The sequence below is a fragment of the Apium graveolens genome, chromosome 10, assembly GCF_009905375.1.
Source record: "Apium graveolens cultivar Ventura chromosome 10, ASM990537v1, whole genome shotgun sequence".
Classification (NCBI taxonomy): domain Eukaryota; kingdom Viridiplantae; phylum Streptophyta; class Magnoliopsida; order Apiales; family Apiaceae; genus Apium; species Apium graveolens.
In genome coordinates, this window is record NC_133656.1 from 242,210,187 (window position 1) to 242,228,175 (window position 17,989).

The 17,989-nt window shown below is 36.5% G+C and overlaps 1 pseudogene; it reads right to left on the reverse strand.

Annotated features, from left to right (window-relative positions):
• Window positions 1–4,997: 4,997 nt before the first annotated feature.
• LOC141692235 (serine/threonine-protein kinase SAPK1-like) lies at window positions 4,998–9,205 on the reverse strand (annotated as a pseudogene).
• Window positions 9,206–17,989: the final 8,784 nt, after the last annotated feature.

Below are 17,989 nucleotides of genomic sequence, written 5' to 3' on the forward strand. Positions count from 1 at the left end.
ATTGTGATGAGTGTGGAGTGTGGGTGCACACGAGGTGTTCGAGGTACGTAAAGAGCGAAAAAGTGTTTACGTGTGAGAAATGTAGGAGGAAGAGTAAGAGGGGTGAGAATATTGAGGATGAGGTTGCTGATAGTTTGCTTGGAATGGCGAATAAGAGTGGGGAGAATGTGGGGTCTAGCAGGACGACTTGGACAGGGAGGGTTCCGAGGGAGGAGAGGGCGCATGTGCAAGGAGTGGTTGGTGGGGAAAGCGCGGGAACGGGGATTTTTGGGTCGGCGTTGTGGAGGGCGAGCGGGTATGTACATAAGAAGTTTGGTTTTCAGTATAAGGCGTTTGATTGGAATGACGGGAATGAGACTGGTCATAATGAGGGTGGTGGAAATGAGCTTGGTAGTGAGGGTAGTAATGGGGGAGCGTTGTCTTTGTTGAATAATTATAAAGCGGGGGGTGTTGGTGGTAGTGTAAGTTTTGGTGCGGGGAAGAGAACAAGAGATGAAGAAAGTAATAAAAAGAAAAGGGAGGAAGGCGAGGAAGTTAATGACAATACAACTACCACTTCTAAGTTGATGCATAGAAGTAAGACAGTTGACCATTTAGATTATCAACCATCATCGAAGGTCAACCTCACACTACAGGAGGATCAGTCAAGCACTCTAAACACTCCTGCAACAATAAGTGATGAAGAGGTCTGAGTCAAGCTGGCGTTTTGTTGTCATGTTTTCTTGAAGTTCCTCTGCTAATGTTTTGCTAATTTATGTTTCATCTTTTGCAGCTTGCATTATTATTGCATCAGGAGCTTAACAGATCTGCAAGAGTCTCGCGGGTGCCACGCATGCGGCATGCTGGTAGTTTACCCCAGTTAGCTTCTCCGACTGGTGCAAGCATGCTCATGAAGCAGTCACCATCTAATTCTGTGGGAAAAGACCGTGGTTCGGTAAGTTGCACATGTCACTTTTAATTTCATTTATACTAGTGATTTCTCAATTAAATTAATCGTTGTGCTTAAACAATACAAATATTCATTTCGCCCTTGGTAAGGCCCGTCCTTGTTAAGTTAGTTGTGTACTAATTTTTTTCCTTTTATATCCTTGTTGATTTAAATATAACGTGATAAGTACTGTTAGGGTGTTAAGTAACCATCTATAATTAAAATTCTAAGGTGTTTGGAGGCGTCCTCAATTGGGTTATATAATTGTAATATCTTGCATGACATGTCTTAGATATATAACTCTAAAATCACTTTGTTTTTAAGAATCAAACATTAAAGCGCATTATGAGTATGCGTTTCCATAAACGTGATAAAAAACAAAGTACTGTTTTAGTTATGTTTCCATAACTAAAACTAGGTATTGTTGACATTATAAATGTTTATCTCATCCTTCCAATTGGTTGATATTAATCGCTTACGTGTCATTCTTTATTGATGTTTTTATCAATGTTTATGTCTGGCCTTTTATGGCAAATTTTGAGAAATAGTGCACCCAATATCATAAAAGGAAAAATATGGCCTTTTATGGCACAGAAAAACGAGTCTTAGACATGTCTTCTTCTAAACGCAAAGTCGTGCAACGTTTCTTATATTTATAACTCTGAAGTCACTTTTTTTTTAAGAAACAAACTTTAATGCGCATCATAAGTATGCGTTTCCAAAAACGTGATACATAGTGGCGTGTTTGGAAGACGTCACATGCAGTAGCAGTTTTACTAAATTGTAATGGATACCTGTACATGTGTTTCGGAATGGTTCCACACAACTGGTAATGTGTGGAGTCGACTCTGTGATCTTCACTTGAATGCACTACAAATGAACCACTGAACCAGATATATGCTTTGGCAAGATGTGAAACACACAATATTATAATGTGTCACATGTGGCATTAAGGGCCTTTCTATCCAGTTTATACTTTTTGGGCAATTTTCCTTAGATATCTATTAAGTTTCATCCTCTAATGATGTCATTTCTCATTTTTAATATTACTTGCACGGTTAATTTTCATATCTAATGAAGGTGAAGTGAAGCCTGAGGAGATTATATAAAAATAACCATGTTAAGGTAATGTCTTACATTGCCGAGGGTATAGCTTTGTACTTCTTTAGCCTAGTGGTATCCATCTTCCCTTGGTAACAAGAGGGCGAGAGATTGACCTTGTGTAGACAGCATTTATGACAGGCTGACACTGTGAGTATTAAATTTTCTGTAAATGACCGATAATCGAAAAAAGCTATAGTGGAAAAGGATGAGTAAAAACAGTTTAAAATTTTCAATTGTTCCTTTTTTCTTTTATAAATGATAATGGCTGCTCGACTTAGCTTAATGGTAGTATCTGTTGTTGTTTTTAACAATAAAGGTTTCCAAAAGAAAAGGAAAAAGTGTAGCAACAGAGGGAACTCAAAATTCTCAAGAGCTCCAAGATGAATCTAAGAGTATGAAGAGATCACTACTGCTGCCAGTTCAGAGGACCAATGACTCGGCTCGCACAGAAAATTCTGTTACCATGAGGGTAGTGGACAATGGGTCAGCACCAACCATACAATCTGCTAACAAGAGTAATCCTCCTGCAACTAGCAAGCAGCATGTGTCTTCCAGATGTAAATCGACTCAAACTGCCTCTGATGATGACTCTGGCACTGAAAACCGTGTGACTTACCGCACCTTACCAGGTTATTGCTTTAAGTTCTAGATTCTTCACATGTTTGAGAAAGATATAGCAACGTACAGAATAAGAAAAAGAAGTACTGTAAAAGGAAACCACTAGATAAATATAAAAATAGATCTGGTCTATGATATTCTCTTCTTCATTTCCTCATGCATGAATCCTTGTCTATAGGATTGCTCTCAGAGATTGTAACCAAGCCCATGACTTATAAGGAGCTTTGCGATGCTGTTTTACCGGTATGTGTGAAATGTCTTTGTTCACGTTAAACGTGAAAAAGATACAGTCTCACAACTTTCTGATTCTCTGTGCAGCACTGGCCTCACTTGAGGAAGAAGAACGGTGATCGTTATGCCTATTCCAGCCACTCACAGGCGGTCCTTGACTGTCTGAGGAGCAGAAAAGCTTGGGCCCGCCTTGTTGATCGAGGTCCCAAGGTATGCCATTGTAATCATTAGCAACTATTTCTAGTTCTGCTTTCTAGTTCTGCTTAAATCAGCAGGAACACTGTTTGATGTTTCACTCTTGTTTAATTATCGATCAATGATTACAAACGAGTCATGGCCCGTATAAGAGATGGAAGAAGTGCTATTTATTAATATTACTTTGTTCACTAAAGGTTATAGAATCATACGTTTTTATGTATACTCATTCACCATGCCCCTTGTTTTTAGATGTCTTTTTTATCTCAATTGTTATTTAGTATGTTAAATTGATTTTTAATTATTGCACTAGTCAAATGTTGGAAGGAAGCCCCGCCGGTCCGATGCTGAGGGTCTTAGTATTGTGGAATCATTCATTGGCCACATACCTAAGGGTAAGAGGCAGATGAGGAAGCGGCGCAGAGAGTTAGCGCTGAAAGAAGGAGATCTCAAGAGTGTGGACGGTGATGATGTCAGCAGTGGTGAAGATAGCTTGAGTTCTAGTTCCAGTAGTGGGGAGATGGGCTTGTCCAGTGGCGATGGTGGAACAGGTTCGAATGGGGGGCCATCTGGAGTTTATGCTTCAGAGTAGTTTCGTAAGTGTTGTAGTTTTTTTTATGATCTTCATGCCGGAAAACTCCAACATTGTTCGAATTTTACCAAGTGCAGACTTTTCTAGAACTTGGAAGGTGTTCTGTGTCATACTGTAGTTTTTATGAGGAGTTAAGAACTTGGAAGGTGTTCTCTGTCAAACTGTAGTTTAAGAATAGTTTTGAAAACTTTTACAGTTGCATTTATGTCAGTGTTTCCTGGATTACCATCGATATATGTTGCTTCTGTTTTTGATCATGTTTTATGACATCCCCTGTGAAGCTAAAATTTATGGTTTCGCCCTTGGAAACAATACACGGTAGCCAGCGGCGGATTATATTTAAGTGATCATGTTACTTTTAGTGGTCTAAATTCAATTCTTTTTTGATCATTTTCACTAGAAACCTCATATAGTATAGAAATCAAGACAACACACTCTAGATTTTTTTTGATACTGAAAATTAATATTTCAACCAATTATTCTCCAATTTATTGATAATCATATAATTATAAATAAAACCAAATATGACTCAAATTATGAAAAAATTATTAATATTATAGAAAACCTAAATTTTTTAGTGGGGCACTATAAAAAATATATATTTATACTTTTAAAAAAAACGCTAATTTTTGGTTATCAGGGGCAGGGGCACGTGTCCCTGCTGACCCTATATGAATCTGGCCCTGACAGTAGCAATTGACAAAGTAACTCTACAGTGTATGGTACTATTGGTTGAACAATTGTGTTCTCAACTTTGTTCATATCTGTATATCAAGTAATCTAGGTAGTAAAAGTTCATTACGCAGAAAAGAAACTACAGAGTGCATACTACTTGAAGAGCAACGCCAGTGTAAAAGGTACATGGGGTTTTCTTTAACATTGATAGGGTGTACTAGAAGATTAAGGAGTCTGTTTCATTAACAGATACAGATATACCAACGACAACGATACGTCGATACTCAACTCGGTCACAAGAACTAGCTATGAGAATAGACAAAACCATATAAGCAAGAAGATCATCAGAAATATTTGATCTTGTTCTCATCTTTACATATGCCACTTGAGATCTTGAAGAAAGAACATGGCTATTATGAAAGTCTACTGATAGAAGATATTATGAAAGAAGTCTGATCGTTTTCCATCATTCTAGTTGTTCACAGTTCTGCCAACACTTCCATTTTGAGATCTTGTAAGCTGTTTCTGAATAATTCACTTGATAAATTTGAATAAGTGATGCACTTCCACAATTGACGCGAGAAGTTCCATATTGAGATCTTGTAAGCTTTTTCTGAACATATTATCCACTTGATAATTCTGAATAAGCGGTGCACTTTCACAATTGACACACATAATCGCCACTTGTTTCTATGTCTTCAACATCTGCATCATCCATATAATCAAAGTCCATACTACCTCCAAGTGAAAATTTCCCACCTTTAGTTGCCTCAGAAGGCACAGTCCTTGCTTCCTGTAGTATCGCTAATACATCTTCAATGCTTTGGGATGGGAAGTTTACATCATTGCATTGATAGCTTCCTCCTTCCATTAGCTCCATAGGCAAGTTCTTCAGGAACCAAGGATGTCCTTTAATTTCAGAAATCGTTATCCTCTGTAAATCAAAGAAGAAAAGAAAATTATGAATTATGACAGAGAAAATTGTATGATATTAATTCAGGGCAGAAATTATTAGCTTTTCAGGGTTTGTGATGAAAATCTTCGACAATAGATGCCTCCATTCCATGGAAATCTGAATGCAGTTTGGTATCAAGAATGGGGCTTTCAGTATTCTCTGTCAAAAGCCAATTGTACATACGTTTACGAAGGCGTATAGCTCCGAAAAGTCATTTGGATCATTCGGATCCGAAAAGGGATAAGTCCCAACAAGCATCACATATAGAGTTACTCCGCAAGACCAAACATCTGAAATCTATTATCTCGATAATTAGATAGAACATATGGCTATTAGCAAAATTTAGTACATCACCTAGGAAATCAACCGGAATTAACTTATCACCTTTCCGTCGTACGCTTTTCTGCTTAGAACCTCTGGTGCAACATAAGCTGGTGTTCCCACGGTAGATTTTGGTTGAGAATGAAAAACTGATGACTGGCAGTACGCAAATCCACCCAAAGAAAAGAGAGGAGGGAAGTGGATTTAGCAGACAGAACATTTTTGTAATGGTATATATCCCAGAGTAATCTGTAAAATTATTACCTTGGAGTACCCAAAATCACATATTTTGACACGTGGCGCTAGACTTCCATCTAACAGTGTATTTTCGAGCTTCAGATCTCTATGGCAGATATGTTGTACAATATCATAGATCGCTAAAAACTAAAACTGTGAAGTTCAGAGCTGATACCAAAAACAAAGCACAGACACATACCATTGAATGACAATAGCTAACTCCTGATATTAGTTGTTGGAAGAAAAACCTTGCTTGGTTCCAAATATAACAGGAACCTAAGAAAGTGGGTGAGGCACTTGAAGATCCAGATTGAGTTATTGCTATGCAAGAAGAACTCAATCAGTTTGAGAGGCAGAATGTATGGAAGTTGGTACCCGACCAAAGGGTGAGTCAGTAACGGGCACTAAGTGGGTATTCAAAAAAAAGTTAGATAAAGATGGAATTGTAACGAGAAACAAGGCCAGACTAGTAGATAAAGGTTACTCTCAAGAAGAGGGTATAGATTATGATGAAACCTATGCACCGGTAGCTAGACTTGTGGCAATCAGGATGTTTTTGGCATTCGCAGCATATTCAGATTTCAAGGTTTATCAAATGGATGTGAAGAGTGCATTCCTAAATGGGGAGCTTGAAGAGGAAGTGTATGTGGAACAACCTCCAGGTTTTGAAAATCTAAATCTGGCTGACTTTGTATATTTTCTATTCAAAGCCCTATTTGGTCTTAAGCAAGCTCCAAGGACATGGTATGACACTCACCAAGAGTTTTTACTTGAAAATGGTTTTACTAGAGGTGTTATTGATAAAACTCTATTTCATAAAATGCATAAATTTGATATGATATTAGTTCAAGTATATGTTGATGACATTATATTTTTTTCTACTAATGATCATCTTTGTAAGAGATTTTTTAAGCTAATGCAGAGTAAGTATGAAATGAGTATGATGGGAGAGTTGAACTACTTTCTTGGATTACAAGTGAGTCAATGGAAAGATGATGTATTCATCTGTCAATCCAAGTACATAAAAGAGCTTCTCAAGAAGTATAATATGGAAGATTCAACTCCGGAAAAGACTCCAATGCCAACAGCCTCTAAGCTTGATCAGGACAAAACTCGGTAAGAAAGTTGACATCAGAAGCTATAGAGGTATGATAGGCTCATTACTTTATCTTACAACAAGTAAACCAGATATTACTGTTTGCAATATGGTTATGTACTAAATTTCAAGCTGACTCTAAGGAATCTCATCTTATAGCTGTTAAGAGGATATATAGGTAACTTAAGGGGACTCCAAATCTTGGAATTTGGTACCCTAAAGGTATAGGTTTTAGCCTAGTTGGCTATACAGATTCACATTTTGCAGGTTGTAAGATTGACCGGAAAAGTAATTCAGGAAGCTGTTAGTTTCTTGGAAGAAGTCTGGTATCATGGTATAGCAAGAAGCAGTACTCAGTATCCACATCAACTGCTGAAGCTGAATACATAGCTGCTGGAAGCTATTGTGCTCAAATCTTATGGATGAGGAACCAACTCTGGGATTATCGTATGTTGATGTCAAAGATTCCAATATTTTGTGACAATAAAAGTGTCATAGCAATCTCAAACAACCCAGTTCAGCACTCAAGAACAAAGCATATTCATATCAAGTATCACTTTATAGAGAGCATGTCACCAATGGCACTGTGGAATTACATTTTGTACCACAGAGGATCAAATTGCAGACATCTTCACAAAACCACGTGATGAAAACATTTTCTCTAAGTTATTTAGTGAACTTAGGATGTTAAATTTTTCTAATTAATAAATTAGAAGTCAATAACTACAATTTACATTAAATAAATTCACTTGTTATTCAATGCCAATATGATAAGGACATGTGAATTTATGTGTCATTATTTATTTCTTGTAGTTCAAATATTTGTGTGTTTGTACCTAATTGATAAATATTTTAGCACACTTATATTGATAAATTATTTGAAAATAAATTAATCATAATTGGTTAAGTTATGAGTAAAGTTTAGTAGCATAATTTTGATTTAATAATTTGAGACTTTATCAATTCAATGATAAAAGTTTCAATTTTAATAATCAAAGTTGTTATTTGTTAATTTTAGTGGACTTTAAATTATTTAATATTTAAAGAGGTTCATTAAAGTTAATTAGTAATTAGCAGCATAATTTATTTCATAAAAATATAATTTTATCAAGTTTAATGATAATAGTTGTATTATTATAAATAAAATTGTGAAGTACAGAAATTTTTCTAAGTACAGAGTTACTTGCGACCACAGTGCACTATAGGTCGCAAGTAAGTAATTAAACTATTTTTGGTCTTGTTACAGGGGATCCTAGTCGCAAGTAACTACTTAGATTTGAGTTGGTTGCGACAAAGCGGTTCCCTGTAGTAGCTAAGTAAGACTAAAAAAACTGTATCAGAGTTACTTGCGACCTTAACATCATTGTGGTCACAAGTAACTACATTATTTTTCCAAGTTATTGCTTAGGTTACTTGCGACCCCTGTGAACTATAGGTCGCAAGTAACTGTCTTATTTTTTTTCTTCTGTGTTACTGCTGTGTATTTATGTGATCTCTCAGTTCATATATTTTTTATATATACATATATACACACAGTCGCAAGTAAGGACGATAAAAGAGAGAATAATTTTCAATCGATTCAAACAGTACCCAAATTCTGCTAAAATCTCTAAAAATTACAGATTTGTGAAGCCCATGACCTACTCTATCATTTGACTGTAAAATCACACATTTTCACTGGTTAATTTGATAGATCTTAAACTGTGATTTCTAAGGAATAAGGCTCTGTTTGGTTTGTACTTCATTGATTATTCTTCTTATTTGCTCTCTAGTGTTCTATTATTGCATATTTGCTCCGCATAAATTTATGTATTTTGCATATTAGTCTCATGTTATTATTTCAAGTGCACGATAAATTTGTTTGACGGTCAAAATGTTATTCTCATTTTTAATTAAAATGTCGTATAATATTACGATACCTAAAATAAATTATGTCTTGGTTATAAATCGCAATCCAGCTCACATAGGCTATTTTGAAAATTAGATTCGCTTTTTAAAAGAGCACTCGATTGTGCATTATGCTTTAACTACTAATGTCTAATTAAATGTTGAGCTCCTCAGAAACATTCACACCTCAGCTATAGACACATTAGATGACGATCAACTAAGCTTCATGTTCCCCATTAATGATGAGATAATTGAAATCATTGAGGATGATTTCAATGAACATCTTCATTTTCCTCGGGATGATTTCGATGATTTACCAAGGGACTGGGAAGTATTTAGCTTTTTCAAGGCCATAAGAAGCACCATGCCTAATGACAAGTATCCAAAGCACTTCAACAAAAGTCATCTACCCAAACCTTGGAACTTATTCTTCATCATGCTGTTCTTCTGTCTGTCTCCCAAGACTGGTGGATTTCATGGACTAACACATTTCATGAGACTAGTTGGAGTGGCTATTGCTCATAATCTTCGAATCAACTTTGGACGTCTAATAATGCGAAAGATATTGGAGAACCAAGATCAAAAATAAGATTACATCTTATATGTTAGGTTCCTCCAGATTGTTTTTAATGGTAAGCTCACAGAAGCTCAGAAGGCCTTGGTTCGCACAGACAATACGGAAAATTCTTAAGTCGTGTCCTCAAAAATGGTGGGTAAACAGGTTTAGACAAACTCCTTTTTCCAAAAACAACCCCATTCATGTGACGGACTTCATGCAAAAATACTTTGACTTCATTGCTCAAGAACCTGTCTATGAGACTAAAGATGATCACGAACCTGATGCTGAAAATGAGGATAATCAAGAGGCAGAGGTTGAATATGAAGCAGATCTTCAGCCTAATCCTAACGCTCAACTAATGGATGTTGACCAAGAATTTGTAATTGTTGAACAGCCAGAAGAGGTTTCTCAACCTGAAGCTGCTGAACATCAAGAAGAAACTGAGCCTAAATCAACCAGAGAAAAATGTTTAAAGGCTAGAATTCACAGGTATGAATGAATCTTTTATGAGTACTACTTTTGATGACTTGATTGACACTGGTTCACGTAATCTTGGTTACTTTCACACACAACTTGCCCGAGAGCAATTGCAATCAGGAGGCAGTGATTTGTATTCCCAAAAATTTATAACCGCCCTCTAGAGACCATAAATACATCTCAAACTCTCTTAGCCCAATCCCTGGCGTATAAGGATTCTTTGTGTATAGAGGGAGAAAACTGCACACGATACAAAATATAAGGAAGGTACTTTGAGTGAACCTACAACTCTGTCTCCAACGAAGTAAAACAGTATCCCAACTAAGACAAGTATAACCTCCCATGTATCTTTCCAAAAGGATACAATAGCTGAAAAGGCACATAAACAGTTACCGGATCCATCTTCTCAACAAGGTGTGTCTATTGAAATTCGCCCGTTAGCCACGACATCCTGTAATGATTCAAGCACACTCTCAAATCTTCAAGCTCTTAAATTTTACATGAGTCAATTAGAAGAGCGTTATTTGGTGAGGATGTATTGACAAAAACAGGGAATTCAACCATATTATGGTTAGAATATTATGTTCGAGGTCCTTCAATGGATCAACTGCCTTCACAGGTGTTAGGAGAGAGTGTTGTAATCGCTGCCACATCCAGCACAACACTTACCTCCCCAGGACTAAAAACCCTGGATACATCTGTGGATAGGGGATCCGACATTAGTGCGGATCGGAAACCCATTGGCGATGAACCATATTCAACTGGTGAGCATACGGGGAAAGTGTCTTCACCGACACTGGAGGAAGCTGAGGAACAGATGCCAAATATGACAGCCTCAGTGATCCTCCCAGAAATTTAAACTCTTGACCAGTCGTCTCATGATGACATGCAACTTGTCTTGAACAAGGGTCGGGAATCGCGAACTCCCATTGCACCACTGTTGACCTCCTTAAGGATGGCTCTTGTGCTTTCTGCATGTACATCTTCTGGATCTCGGAGCTATGAGCGGAGTGTATCCGTGAGGGTGAGTGAAACACAAACCCCTAAACTGAGTGATAGAGTATTGAGTGATACACTGCGAGAAGCCCGTGAGACACCTACCTGCCAAACTACACCTATAGACATGTCACAATATGTAACGAAATCTTACCTTTAAAATTAGTTAGCATTTAAAGATAGTTATCTCAAAGAACAAATGGCTCTCAAGGATCAATATCCTAAAGATGAACTGTCTATCAAGGATCACCAGATTGCACATCTTTCCGAACAACTTGACCTTCGACAAGCATCATTTTCTAGTTTACAGGAATTCCTGGAGAAATCTCTCTCTCACTCAAGAAAGGGAAAAGCAATTGCCAATATTGAGTCAAAGATCTCAGTTAGCAAGCAAGCGGCAATCCCTGTCTCCTCTGAAATAGATTTTTCCAGTACTGGGTCGAAGACCTCAGTCAGTAAGCAAGTGTTTGTTTCAAAATCACCTAATCAAGAGATCCCTGTCTTGATCTTGCCTGCTCAATCAACCCCATCTCTGAAGGATAACACAACTGAGGTGTAGAAATGAGTGGAGCAAGAAAAAGTAGTTGCAACTGTGAACTTAATTCAAGATGCTTTTCAAACAGCTGATTCTGGATAGGATAAGTTTGGAGATGAGCTTCAAGAAGAAAAGGAAGAAGAAGAGGAGAGGATTGATGGAAAGGTGTTATTAAAGTTAAGACATACTGCTGAGAAGAGTTCTACAACTCAGGGGGAGCAATCAACATCAAAACAAGATCATTTGAGCAAAGTCATTACAACTCAGAGGAATCTTCTATCGGAAATATATGCTCCAAATCCCCTATTCTCAGAGTATGAACTGGAGAAAGGAGAGATAGACGAGAGTGATGTTCCTAAGGGGTATGAACCTAAATTTGAAGAAGTGGTCACGGAGGAGAGAAAGATTATCTCTGAGGACTAGGAATATGAAGATGAAGATGCCTTCTCGGATGACCGTTTGTTCAATGGATTACAGGAGAAATTCAACTGATCAAATGAAGAAATTCAAGGAGAGATTGAAAGATCAAGAGCTAGAGTGCAAAGAGTCATACAGAAAAGGGAAGCAAGGGAAGCAAAAGAATCATATCTTCGGGCAAACAGGAGAGAAAAGGAATGGGATGAGATAAAAGGAAAATGGACAAATCTGAAAACTATCATAAGTTAGACCCTGACAACCGGAATCTTCTAAACACTATGGAGAAGTACATAGAGGATTATCCCAATATTCATGATTTCTATGATCAGTTCAATAGGATAATCACTGGTACCACTGTGAATATTCTAAAGAATGGATGGAAAATCACTATCGATCACAGAGATGGACTTCAAATAAAGATCTTTACTAGTGTATTGAAGAAGCTAAATATTGTGGAACTGTTTGTCTTAGCATCAAAAAATCCCTTGCAGATGGCAGAATTCAGAACATCACCATGTCTGTGAAGGGTTTTTAGCACATAAACGCAACGAAAACGTAAATTTAAATCTTAAAAAACCGAAACCCTCCGCAGGATCCATGCGAAAAATAATATTTAATTCATAGTTCATATGTTTACCTTAAGAAGCTTTACGTTAATGGAAAGATGGAGGTCTTTAATAGCGATCCAAGAACGACGAGCGGAGATCCCTAGCAGCTGCTCCTCAAGTGTGAAGCACTCCACCGGTATCCACCAAGAAAACGATTTAATGAAGGAGGAGGAGGTGGAGAGAATTAGGCTTTTGTAAATCTTTGGGTTGAGGCAAAAATAGGGTTTATAATAGTATAATTATAGGCAAAATTTTCAGCTGAAATTTTTTCCATAAAATATTATTATTGTTAACCCTTTATTATTCTCATTAATAATTAAAACACCTTTTAATTATTAATCCTTTTTCTAAACACTTTAGAAATAATTCTCTCTTTTGATTTAACTTCCAAAAATTAAATTCTTAATTAATAATATTAAGAACCTTTTCTTAATAATTCATAATCAATTAAATCTTATTTAATCAATTATTAAATTTGCCAATTAATTATTTATTTCATAAATAAATAATTATCAGCCATTATTAATTAATTCCTCCACCATTAAATCATTCTCTTTTATGGTATGACCCTGTAGGTTCAATATTAAGCCGGTAGTACAAATAAATAATAATAAAACTATTTTATCATTATTTATATAAATTCTCTAATTCATTAAATATGATTAATTAATTAATCATATTTATTCTACATCGTGAGGTATACTTCTCAGCATATCGCGACTATCCGGATAATACGAATTCACTGCTTAGAATACCAAGAACTTATTCAGTGAGTAGTTACCGTACAATTAATTCCTTCTACCCTACAATGTCACGATTAAATATAAGACATGGAACTTGTATCAAGCCTATCTTATTTAATCACTTGCTTTCCCATTCACTATGCTCAGTTCTATTTAATGTAAATTAGAAACTCCTTTCTAATTTCATTCACTTCGGCCAGAGATTCCTGAACTAGCATAAGTGGATCAACATTAAACATTCTCTTCCTTCACTGGAAGGGGTAGATCCTTTATTAATCATACACTATCTTCGTGTAAAAATTCCTATACCCAGTAGAGCCCTTATAATTATCCCTTGAGACTAAGAACTAATACACAAGATGACTATGATGACCTCCAGTCTAAGGATACTTGTACAACTATCACTATGTGAACAACTGCTGACACATGAGTGAACTCCATCAGTTGTTCAGCTGTGTGAGTCATGTTCAAGGAACTTATTCTATAATAAGAACCTACATACTAGCTATAGTGTCACCACACAAATGTCTATGAGAACAGACATCCTTCATAATGAAGCAAGCATAGTATGTACCGATCTTTGCAGATTAAAAATTACCAGTTAGTAATCCTACGACCAGGAATTATTTAAGTTTAGAGTTATCATCTTTTAGGTCTCATTATTATGATCTCATCACAATCCATAAAAATCTTTACTCTAAACTATGGTATATCTTATTTAAACACTTAAATAGATAAAGCTCGCAATAAAACCAAAACAAGTCTTTTATTAATATCAATGAAATCAAAACAGATTACATAAAAGTTATTCCTAAATCCTCATACATGATTGGACTTAGGACATATTTATTTCAGACATGTCACAATATGTAACCAAATCTTACCTTGAAAAGCAGTTAGCATTTAGAGATAGCTAACTCAAAGAACAACTTGCTCTCAAGGATCAATATCTCAAAGATGAACTGTCTATCAGGGATCACCAGATTACACATCTTTCCGAACAACTTGACCTTTGACAAGCATCATTTGCTAGTTTACGGGAATTCGTGGAGCAATCGCTCTCACTCAGGAAAGGGAAAAGCAATTGCCAATATTGAGCCAAAGACCTCAGTTAGCAAGAAAGCACCAATCCCTGTCTCCTCTGGGATAGATTTTTCCAGTACTGGGCCAAAGACCTTAGTCAGTAAGCAAGTGTCTGTTTCAAAATCACCTACTCAAGAGATCCCTGTCTTGATCTTGCCTGCTCAATCAACCCCAGCTCTGAAGGATAACACAAATGAGGGGGAGAAATGGGTGGAGCAAGAAAAAGTAGTTGTTGTTGTGGAGCAAGAAAAAGTAGTAATTTTTCACGTCCATTTGCCAGATCTCATAGTCGTAGTAAGCAGCAATCGCAAGCAAAATACGAATTGATTTTAATAGGGCTACAGGCAAAAAAAATTCATCAAAGTCAATCCCTTGCCTTTGTCTGAATCCTTTTTCCACGAGCCTGGCCTTATAGGTCTCCACCTGCCCATCTGCTCCAATCTTTCTTTTATATACACACTTGCACCCAATAGGCTTAACACCTTCACGCGCCTCAACCAGAGTCCATACTTGGTTGGTATACATAGATTCCATTTCGGATTTCATGGCACTATGCCATTTCTCTGAGTCAACACTACTCATAGCCTCATTATAGGTCACAGGGTCGTCATTATCAATGATTGACAACTCATTGTCATTCTCAATGACAAGGCCATAATACCTCTCAGGTTGGCGAGACACTCTCCCTGACCTACGGATGGGCTGTTCCACAGAAGGTTTGTTCAGTCTGAATAGGTGTTTCCACTTGATCCGTAGTAGTTTGTGCTTCTTGAACTTCATCAAGTTCAATTTTGCTCCCACTGTTTCCTTCAAGGATAAACTGTTTTTCCAAGAAGGTAGCATGTCTGGAGACAAACACCCTATGATCGGTGTAAAAGTAATACCCTAAAGTCTCTTTAGGATATCCCATAAAATTACATTTTACAGATCGAGATTCCAGCTTATTTGGGTCAACTTTCTTGACATAAGCTGGACATCCCCAAATCTTAACGTGTTTAAGACTCAGTTTCCTTTCTTTCCATATCTCGTATGGTGTTTGAGGAACATATTTGGAAGGCACCTTATTCAATAAATATGCTGAGGTTTCCAATGCATAACCCCATAGGAATACTGGAAGATTCGCATAGCTCATCATGGACCGAAAAATGTCTAACAAAGTTCGATTTCTCCTTTCAGATACCCCATTTAACTGTGGAGTATATGGAGGAGTCCACTGGGAGACTATACCATTTTTTTTGAGATAATCTAGAAACTCTCCATTCAAGTATTCACCACCTCGATCTGATCGAAGAGTTATAATACTGTGTTTGGTTTGTTTCTCCACTTCATGTTTATATTCTTTGAACTTTTCAAAGGCTTCAGACTTGTGTTTCATCAAATACACATATCCAAATCTAGATCTATCATCTATGAAAGTAATGAAGTACGAAAATCCACCCATGGCTTGCGTAGACATTGGTCCACATACATCTGTGTGTACCAATCCTAGCAAATCTGCAGCCCTCTCTCCATGTCCACTAAATGGAGAGTTGGTCATTTTACCCAATAGACAAGACTCGCATGTAGGATATGATTCAAAATCAAAGGGGTCAAGTAACCCTTCCTTATGCAATGTCCGCAGTCTATTTTCACTAATATGACCTAGCCTACAGTGCCATAAATAGGTCAGATTTTCATCATCTCGTTTTCTTTTATTAGTTTATTCAATCTGAAGTAAATCATGCTCTACGTCACATACATACAGACCATTATTTATAATACCACGTCCATAAATAATATTATCTCTAAGGATAGAACATTCATTATTCTTAATAATAAATGAAAAACCATCCAAATCCAACATACGGATAGAAACAATATTCCTCACAATAGAGGGAACGTAATAACAATTATTCAGAATAATAGTCTTGCCCGTAGGCATATGTAAACTAAATGATCCTACAAATATGGTCGCAACCCTTGCTCCATTGCCCATACGTAGAATCACCTCATCCTTTTCAAGAGTCCTACTTCCCTTTAGTCCTTGCAACGAATTGCAAATATGAGAACCACAGGCGGTATCTAATACCCAAGTAGAAATTTGACCTAGTGACATATTAACTTCGATCATGAACATGCCTGGATCAGAAGCGGTAGTCTTACTACCCTTCTTCTTCTTCAATTCTGCAAGGTAAACCTTGTAGTTCCTCTTCCAGTGCCCCAACTTGTTACAGTGAAAACAAACAGCTAAATTAGGACCAGTCAACTTGTGAACATCTAGTATGCTCCAGAGTGAGTGCAGAAGACATGACGAATATATTAAATCTGTAAATGATAAACACATAACAACACTTAGCAAATATTCAATTTCATTTCAAAACACTATATGAATCGGGTCTTTATTCATAAGTGTCTCCCACTAGTTTATCTAATTTTTTTCAACCCCTAAGTGAAAATTAAGCATTCATAATGCTAATGGGAATAGGGATCCTACATTCCATCACACAACCTCGGTTGTGGCACGAAACATCATGTGATGTTCAATAGGCAGACAACTCTTGTCAATTACATCTTATGTTATTCCCTAATATAAGTTTAGTCTCTTGAATAATTGAGTCACGGCTGTGGCACGACAAACTCAATATTCTAAGTCAAGTTTAACCCAACATTTCGTACAATTGAATCAGTCTCTAACGGCCCACGGCTGTAGCACGTACCGTCCTTTAGATTCTAATTCAATGTACACATCTCTATATAATAGACAAGTATTTCTTATTTCGAAATCAAAGCCCCCGGCTGTAGCACGAAATGACAATGATTTAAAAATAAGAACCACTTTCTACCATGTTGGAAGGCTATGACCGACACAAGCCCGTTGTGTCATTGGCCAATTACTACTTGATATTATTTAATTTTAGAGGGATTATATTACGTTACAATCATAATCATATTATAAAGAGATTCTTCCTTTTAAATTAAATATTTCAAATCAATAATCGATAATCAGATGATTCCTAGATCGGGTGGAGCGTTGTCAAGAGGCGTCACTTAATAACCCTTTCTTACAGATAGAAATCTGTTGGTGACAGAATCATCCTTTCTCTCAATATTGAAAATTCATATTCAATTACGTGTTTCATAAATACAAGAATCTCATTATCGTATTAATAATATTTATTGTTAAGGCAAGAAACGATTCCTATTCTAGATTTTCTAGAGCACGCCTTATATTGATTTAAGTTCACCTAAATCTATCATCGCATGGTAAACATAGGCATATATCTCATATATAAAATTAAATAAACAAGTAAATGTAAAGTGCAATAAAGTAAATGTGTTTGGTTATGGCCCCATCCTATGTGATCTTTATCAAGCTCATGAAAAAGATCAAGGTCAATCTAATATGGTGATGGAAATAAATACAACTACTTATTACATAAGTCTTCTTCTTTGTTTAGACTTCTTGTATGCCTCATCTTCTTCTTTGTATCACCTCCATTGGATAGTCTTCTTGAGTCTTCAATTACATTACATGATTGAAAGTAAAACTAATCTAATGAACTTACAAGAATAACTCGAGTTACATTCGAGATTTATGATTACAAAGATTGACGACATGCAAGTCGTATTTAAAACCAAAACCAAAACCATTACACTAAGGTCGAAAGGCCATAATTATCCACCATGCTCATACAACACATAAAAGCATGTTAAAACACATAATCTGATCTTATCATATCATATTATCCATGT